At 39.3% G+C, this 12371-nt stretch overlaps 1 protein-coding gene across 1 annotated transcript in view; it reads right to left on the bottom strand.

The window, feature by feature from the left end:
- LOC150085648 (ELMO domain-containing protein 3-like) overlaps positions 1-12371 on the bottom strand; it is a 236720-nt gene that overhangs the window by 212704 nt on the left and 11645 nt on the right. The gene's annotated exons all lie outside the window — the stretch shown is intronic.

The raw sequence follows: 12371 nt of genomic DNA, 5'->3' as shown, positions 1-12371 counted from the left end.
ATGACTCCCAGCAATTCTTGAAATCCCCAGCAACTTGCTTCCGGGCTGCTGCTCATTCCAATAGAAGCAGTGCAAGAATCATTTTCACCTCTACCTACAGTGACTGTTAATCTATTAGTCTGTGAATCCCCCCCCCAAGCTATCAGTTTTCCAACCCACCTAACATTGCCTTGATAGCATCAGCACATATTCTTGCACCCTTTCTATTTAAGTGTATCCCATCCCTGTAGAAGCAATCTCTGCTGTTAACAAGCACAAACCACGCTGAGAAAACTTTTACCCCATGAGCCTTGCACAATCTCTCCAGGGCCGAATTCATTGGCAAGGCTCTCATCTTATACTCCCTCCTATCATGTCTCTCCAGGATTGCAGACACTTTCAAATTTCACCCTAACTCGCAACTTTTTTTCAACATTGAACTGTACTTGTTAAGAAAATCTGCAGATCTCCTACACTTAATGCCATTAGTGCCAACGTGTACAATGATATCACCTTCTGTACCCTTATCTGCTGTAGCAGTTCATCAACTTTTGCCTCTGGCAGACATAACCTGGTCCCATTCCACATATCCTTTTTGCACAATATATTTCCCATTTCCCTGACAATCGAGTCGCCAAAAATAACTAACTCCTGTGGGACCAGCACATTCTGCCCTGAAGATTGCTGCTGTGTTGCCTGGTGCACAAGAGTGAGCTCTGGTGTTGAATTGGGCAGCTGAGAGCTTGATAGGTCACCCATTTTAATTCCTTCAAGGGCATCCAACCAACTCTTCAAACTCTCATAGACATCCATCAGAATGCTGAGTTGGAGCCAATTTCTTCACATTCTCTGCACCTAGCACACACAAAAACATCCTCCATGGCTAGATTATGTCCTGTTCCCGAAAGTTCTACAAACATGTCACATTTTTCAAATTTTTTTAGACTGTGATGCGTTGGAGAATCGCACCCTTCGGTTCTCCCCCAAACCACAGCACTTCCACTACTTTATGCATGTTGCTTTGCTGCTCTAGTCTGGGACATGATTTCTGTTTAAATACAAATTAATTAACAATAAAAATTAATACGATTTATAAATTTAATTGATTAATTAACAATATTAGGAGTCTGTCAAGTTTGCTATCAAGTTTGAGATATACATTACGCTATTCCGTATTGATCTAATATACTATGACAATGGCAGCAATTTTCAAAATTTACAGTTTTACCAATACTAAGTAATAACCTACAAAATCTCTATCCAAATTACAAATAAACTAAGTATTGTAACTGGGAAGCGAAAGCTACTTCTAGAAAATAAATTAATATGCCGGGTATGTCAATAAAATGGCAAAAATTTAAGAAAAACTTCTCTATTAGCTGGAGCCTTAAAACTTTGTCTGCAAGGAGCTACTGGTAAACAATCATAAGCCACGATCCCAGAGAATTAGTAAGGATTTTGGACTAAAGATGAATACGGCTAAAACAAAAGTAATGATCAAAAAGAGTTTTACAGAAAGGAATATAACCATTGAAGGAACAGTAATTGAAAAAGTGGATTCATATCTTGGACAAGTGCTTATCTTGGACAAATCATTAGCTGTAATAATGATAAATGGCTGGAAGTCAAGAGAAGAATAAATTTTGGATGGATAGCAATCAGAAAGTATAATCACATACTGAGGAGCAATATCCCAATTTGATTGAAACGTAAAATAATGAATCAATGTATACTCTCCACCATGACTTATGGAAGTGAAACTTGGGCACTCACCAAAAGAATGGAAGAGAAGCTGAAAACTACACAGCGAAGAATGAAACAAATTATATTAGGAACCAGACTGTTGGATAAGAAGAAAAACATGTTCTCGATTAAGCAGCAAACACAAGTAAAAAACATTCTTATCAAAACTAAAGAACTGAAATGGACTTGGGCAAAACACATAGCTTGAAGACATGACGACATGGAGTAAGAAAATAACAGAATGATATCCAAAAGGAACTAAAGGAAAATCTGGAAGACAACAATGGAGATGAGCAGATGAAATTCACGAGTTCATGGGTAGTAAATGAATGGCCATTGTACAAAACAGAAGGAACTGGAAAGCCTTCATCCTGCAGCGGATTGAAAATGGCTGATGATGATGATGATGAGGCAAGCAATGACAGATTAAGAGAAATCTTTGGCAAAGGATGCAAAGAAAAACAGCAAAGACTTCTTTACTTATGTAAACTCTAGAAGGAAGGGGATGAATCAGACCGGTCCACTTAATATCGATGGTTCGACTGTTGATAAGCCAGCTCAGATCATTGACAAACTGAATAATTTCCATGTATATTCACAAATGAGGAACTCTGTAAGGACGTGGACACCAGAAATTTATCAAACTCTAACAAGGAACTAAATAATTTTGTAATAACTGAGAGCAAAGTGGAGGAGAAATGATCAGAGTTAAACATAACAAAGGCACCTAGGGTGTATGGGATCTATCCAGGTATATTAAGGGAGGCAGCAAGGAAGTAAGCAAACCCATAGCCATAATTATGAGAGCATCCTTCAATTCCTCTGTAGCTGAGTGGTCAGGAGCAGGAGTGCAGTAGCACACGCTCTTTGAGTAGACCGGGGTTGAAGCCCCTGACTGCTAAATACGGTCATTCTGCCAACCCGCACTGGACTAGCATGGCAGATTATGGTCCATTTCCCTCAGCATGAATTGTTGAGGAGGCTTCCACCGTGCAGTGGGTTGATAATGGCTGCAGTTTACCTTCAATTCAGGGGAGGTCCTCGTGGACTGGAGATGTGCAAATGTTTTATTATTATTATTAGCCATAAGGTGCAAGGAAGCCTGAGGCTTATGCTGCATCAGCCAAAAAAAAAAAAAAATCATGCCACCCTGAGAGAGAGAGAGAGAGAGTGTCAGAAGAAGGGAATCACCAAGAAAGAAGAAAGATGATATCCAGCCCAGGACCCTGGGTTTGCCAAGCCCATACTCACCAGGTGTGAGCCCCTGGGGTAACCTCAATTCACAAAGGAGGATAAAACGATGACATGAGTAATTACTGTTAGTTTATCTTTTTTTTATATTTTTTTGTATTAGTAATGATTCTTACCACCATTCTGATTATTTAAATCACGATTCTTTTTTGTTTGACTTATTTAAACATAATCTGGCTTCATTTCCAAATTAACAGTCTTTTGTCAATGGGATTTTAGTAGGAAAGCATTTGTTCCTCACTACATAAACAGTGGGTCTTGGAACAGAAGTTTTCTCAGAATCATATTAGTTCCTGCTTAATGGGAAGTGATAGCAGCAAGCGCTGGTCTATTTATACTGGAACAATATTAATGATATTTGGTTTATTCAGGTTTAATTACTGTCTGACAGGCTCTTCTGATATTCAGTCAAACTTGGTTATAACAAGCATCGAGGGACCGACAAAATTTCCTCGTTATAACCGCTACTCACTATATCGGTGAGAGTGGAGATGGGGAATCCCTGGGGCCATTAAACAATGAACACTTTATATCAATGATGAGTTAAATCTACCTCGTATTTTTTTAAATTCTCAATAACTTGATAAAAAGATAGATTCAAAAAAACAAAAGAAATATTAGAGTCAAAAAAATAATATAAGTACATCCCTACATATTATTTGTATTAATATGCGTGTATAAACTACAATACCCTTAATATTAAACACAATTTATTTGTCTATAATTTTAAAACCATACACTTAATACTAAACACAATTTATTTCTCTGTAATTAAAAACAATACTATTAATAATAAACACGGTTTTGTGGTTTCAATTAGCCTTTATTTATGAATCTTAAAATTGATGTTTGCTTTAAGGATTTCACTTTGATATATTTCTTAAGTTCCCCTTAAAACACTCCACGTGTTAAAAGTCTCATTACTTGCCTCAGTTCCTTCAAAAAAATTTAAATGTGTCCATTGCACCTTGAGCTTGTGAGATTGTCGGCACTGATTTTGATTCACTTTCAATTGTCATTATATCATCATCACAATCATCGTCTTTACTACCGTTGTTATTGTCTTTGTTGAGCATAGCATCTGCAGTGTCACTCTCTGTAGTTAATAAGTTGTCATCGACTTATACAAATTCATCAATGTTATCTGTATTAAACAACCTACAACGTTGTTATGTAGCAACGATTCGGATAATGGTAAGTTGTTTTCTTCATTTCCATCTTCTTCATCTACAATTGAAATTTCATTTGAATTTAATTTAGATTTCTGGAAGCAATTCGACATGGTTGTCGCAGTAACGTTGTTCCACACATCATTCAATAAATTTATAGCATCCAATATCGATACAGACTTGGTAAGTTTCTGTTCTCTTTGAATGATCAGATGTAGAACTAGAAATCTTTTATAAAATCGTTTCAAACTCTTGATGACACCTATGTCCATTAGTTGTAAAATTGATGTCGCATTGGGAGACAGAAACACTAACTTACCGTTCGACAAATTTTGAATCTGGGATTGTGCAGGACAGTTATCAACTAACAAAATATTTTTCTTCTTTTTGAATAGCATTAGCATTAGTACAGGCATTTGATGCAAGAAAGCAAGCTTATGCAGCATCAGCCAAAAAAAAAAAAAAAAAAAAACCACAACCACCTCACCCCTCTTTTCGTTCAAAATACCTGTCCAGCTGAGCCTTAAACTTATTTAGGCTATCAACTTCTACGACAAGGGATGGAAGTCTGTTCCACCAACCAACCACTCGCTGGCTAAAGGCAAATTTCTGCAAGTCTATCCTACATCTGTCTTTCCTCAATTTGAATTTATGCCCTCTCAGGTGATTATTCTGAGCAAGAGGAAGAATCCCATCAGCATTGAGCATGCTCAAACCATTCAAGGCTTTATACACCTCTATCAGATCACCTCGCTGGTGCCTAGTCACCAGACACTGTAATTTGCAAAACTTAAGCCTTTCTTCGTAAGAGCACCCCTTTGTTCCATTCACTAATCTTGTTGCCCTTCTCTGTACTCGTTCCAGCAGCTCTACATCCTTCTTGAAATGAGGCCTCCAGACCTGTATACAGTACTCTAGGTGTGGCCTGACCATTGCCTTATACAAGGAAATAAATCACCTCCTTATCCCTGCTAGAAAAATTCCTATATATCATTGACAATACACCATGAGCTACTCTTGCAGCCCGTCTGCACTGCTCAGAGAACTTCATATCTGCCTGCACAACCACCCCCAGGTCCCTTTCATTCTCTACCACTGTCAGTGTAGTACCACAGAGTTGATACGTTGCTCTGGGGTTGCTGTTTCCCATGTGTAGTACTTTACATTTGTCAATGTTAAACTTAATTTGCCACCTCTCAGCCCATCTGCTCAACCTTTCCAGATCCTGTTGCAGCAGCATAGTGCCAGTAGTGTCCTTGACAACCCTGCCTACCTTTGTATCGTCTGCAAACTTCGACATTAAGCTTGATATACCATCATCAATATCATTTATGAATACAGAAAACAATAATGGACCCAACACTGAGCCCTGAGGGACTCCACTAATAACATTAGTCCACGATGAGCAGTGTCCATTGATTACCACTCTCTGTCTTCTCCCCCTCACCCACCCCTTTATCCACAGCAGCAATTTGCCACCAATGTCACACTGCTCCAATTTGTGCAGCAGTCTTCTATGTGCAACAGTGTCAAAAGCCTTTCTAAGATCCAAGTATATAATATCAAAGTTATTCCCTGCATCCAGTTCCTTTGTGACTGCATCATAGTATCCAATCAAATTGGTCAGGCAAGACTTCCCCTTAACAAAACCATGCTGTGTCCGAGCTATAACTGAAGTCTTGTCTAAATGATCCTGCAGTGCTTCTTTAACTAGTGCCTCCATTAATTTTCCTGGAACAGAAGTTAAACTCACAGGTCTATAATTACTTGTGTCAGCCTTTGATCCTCCTTTGTGAATTGTGGTCACATTAGCACATCTCCAGTCTGTGGGTACCTCCCCTGAGTCCAAGGAAGCTCTCATAATTATGGCTAAGGGTTTGCTTACTTCCTCTGCTGCCTCCTTTAATATAACTGGATAAATCCCATCCACCCCGGGTGCCTTTCTTGTGTTTATCTTCAACAATTTCTCCTCCACTTTACTCTCAGTTATTACAAGATTCTCTAGCTTATTGCTAGAGTTGAATACACCTCTGGCTTTCCCCTCGCTAAATAACTCCTCATGTATGAATGTCGATGCAAAATATTCATTTAGTTTGTTAGCTAACTGAGCAGGATCATCAACAGTTGACCCATCGATATCAAGTGGACCATCTGATTCATCCCCTTCCTTCTAGAGTTTACATAAGAAAAGAACTCTTTGCTGTTTTTCTTTGTATCCCTTGCCAAAGATTTCTCGTAACCTGCCTTCACCTGCCTAACCTCCTTTGTAACTTGGTTGCAGATCAACTTGTATCTATCATAGGCTTCTGTGTCATGTGTTAATTTGTATGTATCCCATGCATGTTTCTTCTCTGCCATATGCCTCATTAGTTCATCTGACATCCATTTAGGCCTAAACCTTGAACAATATTTCTTAGTTGGTATGTAAAGTCTAGTAGCTTCCAAGATAAGTTCTTTGAATGCTTCCCATTTTGCATTTGCTGTTGGTAACATCATCAGTTGGTCCCACTGTATAGAATTTAAATACTGTCTCAGTCCATCGTAGTCGCCTTTACGAAAGCAATAACCCTTCCCTTTACCCCTAATGGTAGTTACCTCTTTGAGTAAATCCCACTTCAGAACACTGTGATCACTGCCACCTAGTGGTTCATTTATCTGCAGATTCTTAATGCATGAAGAATCACTGCTGATAATCAAATCAAGAGTATTCCTCCCTCTAGTTGCCTCCCGAACATGCTGATGTAGAAAACAATCATCCAATAAATCCACAAAAGCCTTTCTAGTGTGTGAGTGACCAGCCCCCAAATTCCAGTCAATATCTGGGAAATTAAAATCTCCCATTATAAGACTCTCTGATTTACTGGTCCACTCTATTTCCCTGTACAGTATCTTATTATACTCATCAGAGTCATTAGGCCTATAGCACACTCCTACTCTCAATTTTGATCTCCCAATGCTTATGTCACACCAAACTGACTCGACACTGCACTGTCCAGCGATGTCCACTGGCTTCACTTCCTTGGATTTTATGTATTTCTTAACTAATAGCATAACCCCTCCTCCCTTCCTATCCAGTCTATCCTTTCTGTAGACGTTGTAGTCCCCAAATTCCAGTTCTGCATTCCTTATATCTGTGTGACACCACGTCTCTGATATCCCAACAATATCTGCCTTTGATGTTTTGAGCAATACCTCAAATTCATCAAACTTATTTACTAAACTCCTAGCATTGGTGTACACGCAAGTATATAATAGCTCCCTATTCCAATCATTTATGTATTCTGAAAAATATCCAAAGTTATCCAGCTTTCTTGTTTGCAGGGTAAGCCGCAGGAAGTTTCCTTATATTTTTGAAACATCGAGAAAACCATTTTAATGATTTTCCAATAACAAACAGTTTTTTTATCAGTTCATGCCAAGATTTTTTTTTTTGATTTTTTTTCCACCAACACATTTTTCTCTTTGAATTTAAATGTATCGTCAGGTGTCAAATTATAAAAAAGTCCTGTTTCGTCGGCGTTGTAGTAGTAGTGTGATGCAAGAAAGCAAGCGTATGCAAGCCCGAGAAAAAAATTTCACACAACCATTCCCTCTAAAAGTTTGTCCAGTTCCTCCTTAAATTTATTTAAGCTTTCAACTTCCACAACAGGTGGAAGTTTGTTCCAGCAATTAACCACCCACTAACTAAAGGAAAATTTCCACACATCTATTCTACAACTGTCTTTCCTCAATTTTAATATGTGCCCTCAGGTTCATAATCTGAGCAAGCAGAAGAATCCCATCAGAATTCAGCGTGCTCAACCCATTCAAGGCCTTATACCTCAATCAGATCACCTCACAGGTGCCTAGTTTCCAGCTGCTGCAATTTGCAGAACTTAAGCCTTTGCTGGTAAGAGAACCCCTTCGTTCCCCTCATCAACCTTGTTGCCCTTCTCCGTACATGCTCAAGCAACTCTATATCCTTCCTAAAATGAGGCCTTCAGACCTGTATGCAGTACTCAAGATGTGGCCTGACCATTGCCTCATACAAAGGAATAATCACCTCCTTTTCCCTGCTAGCAAAATTCCTGTATATCATTGACAATACTCCATGACCTGCTCTGGCAGCCTGTCTGCATTGTTATTATTATTATTATTATTATTATTATAATAATCACCTCCCTTTCCCTGCTAGCAAAATTCCTGTATATCATTGACAATACCCCATGACCTGCTCTGGCAGCCTGTCTGCATTGCTCAGAAAACTTCATATCTGACTGCACAATTACTCTCATATCTTTTTCATTTTCTACCACCTTAAGTGTAGTACCACACAGCTGGTACGTTTCTGTGGGGTTACCTCTACCCATATGTGGTTTTTTGCATTTGTCAATGTTTAACTTCAGCTGCCACTTCTCAGCCCATCTGACCAAATTTTCTAGATCCTGTTGTAGTAGTACAACTTTTGTAGATGTCTTCGTCATTGAAATCTTTCCTGATTTCTGCCCAAACATGATCAATCCTTTCATTTGCCATTATTGGATCTGCAGATCGAGATTCTCCACTAAATTTTGCATAAACGATGTTACTTCGGTTTTTAAATCGATCCAGCCAACCATTGTTACACATAAAATCGTCGTGTCCAAATTGTTTAGTAAATTTGTCCACTTGAGCCGTCAAGATCGGACCATCTATTGAAAATCAAGCACTTCTTTGTGTGGTGAACCATTGAAGCAATGCTTCATCAACGTTTGTAACCTCGTACTTTCTAAATTTTTTTTTTTTTTTGCTGGTTATGTTCTTTTCCAGTGCTGATATGTAAGCATCTTTATTCTTCCACAATGTAGATACACTTGAAGAAGACAAAGAAAACTTTTTATACACTTCAACATTTTTGCACCATGTTGTAACTCACGAATAATTTAGACTTTTTTCACGAATTGAGAGAGACTTTCTTTTGTTAGTAAGATGTTTCCGAAAGAAGGGTTCATTTCTAACTGATTTTACTTTAAAATGATAAAGTGATCTGCATACAAAGTTTTTAGACAAAGTTTCTGCATACAAAGCGTTTTGCAACAAGCAAAACACCAATGCACTACTGTATAACCCCCGTCCCCAAAAGGACAAGGTCATAAATTGGCCACTAATCCGATGCAATGTGGGTGGTCACAGAAGCAAAATCGCCCTTTTCATTTTTGTCTATTCCAAGAATTGAGTTTTTCGACCCCGAGCAATTAAGAATGTTTGCATAGTTACAAAGATTTGTTCGGTATATCCGTGTAGAACGCTCGTTATAACAGTGAGCAATTGTATGGGAATACATGTAAATTAAAATCGTTATGGCTTTTTGCTCGTTACAGCCGTGATCTCGTTATTTCTGTCCTCATTATGACCAAATTATGAGAGTAAAGTGGAGGAGAAATTGTTGAAGATAAACACAAGAAAGGCACCTGGGGGTGGATGGGATCTATCCAGTTATATTAAAGGAGGCAGCAAAGGAAGTAAGCAAACGCTTAGCCATAATTATGAGAGCTTCCTTGGACTCCGGGGAGGTACCCATAGACTGGAGATGTGCAAATGTGACCCCAATTCACAAAGGAGGATCAAAGGCTGACACAAGTAATTATAGACCTGTGAGTTTAACTTCTGTTCCAGGAAAATTAATGGAGGCACTGGTTAAAGAAGCACTGCAGGATCATCTAGACAGGAGCTGACCGGGCTAGCCGGGTAGGTAAAGTGCCTGCCTAGCAACCCAAAGGTCGTGGGTTCGATTCCCATCTCGGGCTGGATATCACGATGGTGCTGAACCAACCGGTTGGTTGGATATCCCGGCCACGATACACGAAGGAAGCAAGAAAAAACTGGTTCCTTCGTGTATTGATCACATCATAAGAAATAAATAAATAAATAATCTAGACAAGACTTCAGTTATAGCTCGGACACGGCATGGTTTTGTTAAGGGGAAGTCTTGCCTGACCAATTTGATTGGATACTATGATGCAGTCACAAAAGAGCTGGATGCAGGGAATAACTTTGATATTATATACTTGGATCTTAGAAAGGCTTTTGACACTGTTGCACATGGAAGACTGCTGCACAAATTGGAGCAGTGACATTGGAGGCAAATTGCTGCTGTGGATAAAGGGGTGGCTGAGGGGGAAAAGACAGAGAGTGGTAATCAATGGACACTGCTCATCGTGGACTAATGTTATTAGTGGAGTCCCTCAGGGTTCAGTGTTGGGTCCATTATTGTTTTCTGTATTTATAAATAATATTGATGATGGTATATCAAGCTTAATGTCCAAGTTTGCAGACGATACAAAGGTTGGCAGGGTTGTTAAGGACACTGCTGCTGCAACAGGATCTGGAAAGGTTGAGCAGATGGGCTGAGAGGTGGCAAATGAAGTTTAACATTGACAAATGTAAAGTACTACATATGGGAAACAGCAACCCCAGAGCAAAGTATCAACTCTGTGGTACTACACTGACAGTGGTAGAGAATGAAAGGGACCTGGGGGTGGTTGTGCAGGCAGATATGAAGTTCTCTGAGCAGTGCAGACGGGCTGCAAGAGTAGCTCATGGTGTATTGTCAATGATATACAGGAATTTTTCTAGCAGGGATAAGGAGGTGATTATTCCCTTGTATAAGGCAATGGTCAAGCCACACCTTGAGTACTGTATACAGGTCTGGAGGCCTCATTTCAAGAAGGATGTAGAGCTGCTGGAACAAGTATAGAGAAGGGCAACAAGATTAGTGAACGGCACAAAGGGTTGCTCTTACGAAGAAAGGCTTAAGTTTTGCAAATTACAGTGTCTGGAGACTAGGCACCAGCGAGGTGATCTGATAGAGGTATATAAAAGCTTGAATGGTTTGAGCATGCTCAATACTGATGGGATTCTTCCTCTTGCTCAGAATAATCACCTGAGAGGGCATAAATTCAAATTGAGGAAAGACAGATGTAGGATAGATGTGCAGAAATTTGCCTTTAGCCAGCAGGTAGTTGGTTGATGGAACAGACTCCCATCTCTTGTTGTGGAAGTTGATAGCCTAAATAAATTTAAGGCTCAGCTGGACAGGTATTTTGAACGAAAGGAGGGGTGAAGTGGAAGATTTTTTTTTTTTTTTTTTTGGCTGATGCTGCATAAGCTTGCTTTCTTGCATAATTTGCCTCTACTAATGCTAATCCTAAGTGCGACTGTAGTTCTATTGCTCTGCTGTTATGTTGTTATTTGGTTTTTTTTTTAAGGAGCGTTAGCAACTAAGGCCATATTGCTCCGGGAATATGCGGTGGTCATTCCCTGACCTTTCCGCATCCTCAGAATTTGGTGGTGACGGGCTCGAACCCCGGTCTAATGAAGAAGCGTGTGCTACGCACTGTTGCTCCTTCCCACCTAGCTACGGAGGAGCCTGTTTCTGCTGTTATATAGAGTACTTATTGTAACTACTTTGCAACTCAAGAAGGAAGCCGGGTGGGTAAAGTGCCTGCCTAGCAACCCAAAGGTCGTGGGTTCGAATCGCGCCTCAGGCTTGGATCAAAGTACTGCAAAAAAACCTTGGGAGTGTGCATTATGGCCACCGAAGCTGATACGCCAACAACTACCAAGAAAAAAAAAAAAAAAAAATGAAGAAGGAAACTCAACATCTTGAAGTCTACAAATGTCTCATTTGTAGCCTTCAATAGTTGATCTTCTTCAACAAGCTGACATTTCAGTCTTTCTTTACATGAACTGAGTGAGCTACTACAATCAATGGTTGTGAAGTAAAATAACCTTCAAATTTTTGTACTGAGCTGCTGACAAACAGATGATGCTCTGCCAGACTGTGACCAATGCCAACTTCTTCAAAAAAAGGCCATGCACATCTAGGAAGTAGAATAAATATTCAGAAACTTAACAGAAAGATGCAAATGTGTTCTGTATAACAGTGAGATCCTACAGCTGAAATCCAATAAATTCTTTTTTTTAGACAATCAAGTTCAACATTGTCTGCATTAAATTTGATGAGAAGTCACTGAATTCTTGCTGATTAGGATACAGAGATTACTTGAGCATGCTCCTCTGAGGTGACAGTAACTGTTCATATTCACATATGGGCCTTCTTACATCTGAAATAATTTCCTTAGATGATAAAGTAAGGAACATAAAGTGGACAACTGGACAATTCTTAATCTTCTAAGGAGGGCTAGAAATTTGTGTTTTCACTGTGACAGTGAGGCAACAAGAATGGTATACTCAGATGCATAACATTTC

The sequence above is a fragment of the Mastigoproctus giganteus genome, chromosome 5 (assembly GCF_048544385.1).
Source record: "Mastigoproctus giganteus isolate SK-2022 chromosome 5, ASM4854438v1, whole genome shotgun sequence".
Taxonomy (NCBI): domain Eukaryota; kingdom Metazoa; phylum Arthropoda; class Arachnida; order Uropygi; family Thelyphonidae; genus Mastigoproctus; species Mastigoproctus giganteus.
The sequence above is the reverse complement of the archived record's forward strand: the minus strand, read 5'-3'. Positions and strand labels throughout refer to the sequence as shown.